Below are 243 nucleotides of genomic sequence, written 5' to 3' on the forward strand. Positions count from 1 at the left end.
CAGATGCATTTACGAGCGCTTACATTTAATGTGCATTAAGTGAATGCACATTAAGTGTCTTTTGGCAGGTGTCTACACATGCTAAGATTTGGGACTAACTTTAGTCCCAAATTGCTCCAGCCCTGCTATGTGCCCCTGTGGCCACCAGGGGGAGCTCCAGCTTCTGGACACATGGCTGCCAGCACTTGGCAGCCATGTTGAAGGCAGACCCAGCTGCCAGCACTTGGAAGCCATCTTGAAAGC

This window comes from Gavialis gangeticus, unplaced genomic scaffold (assembly GCF_001723915.1).
Source record: "Gavialis gangeticus isolate Ggan-Ray unplaced genomic scaffold, GavGan_comp1, whole genome shotgun sequence".
Classification (NCBI taxonomy): Eukaryota; Metazoa; Chordata; order Crocodylia; family Gavialidae; genus Gavialis; species Gavialis gangeticus.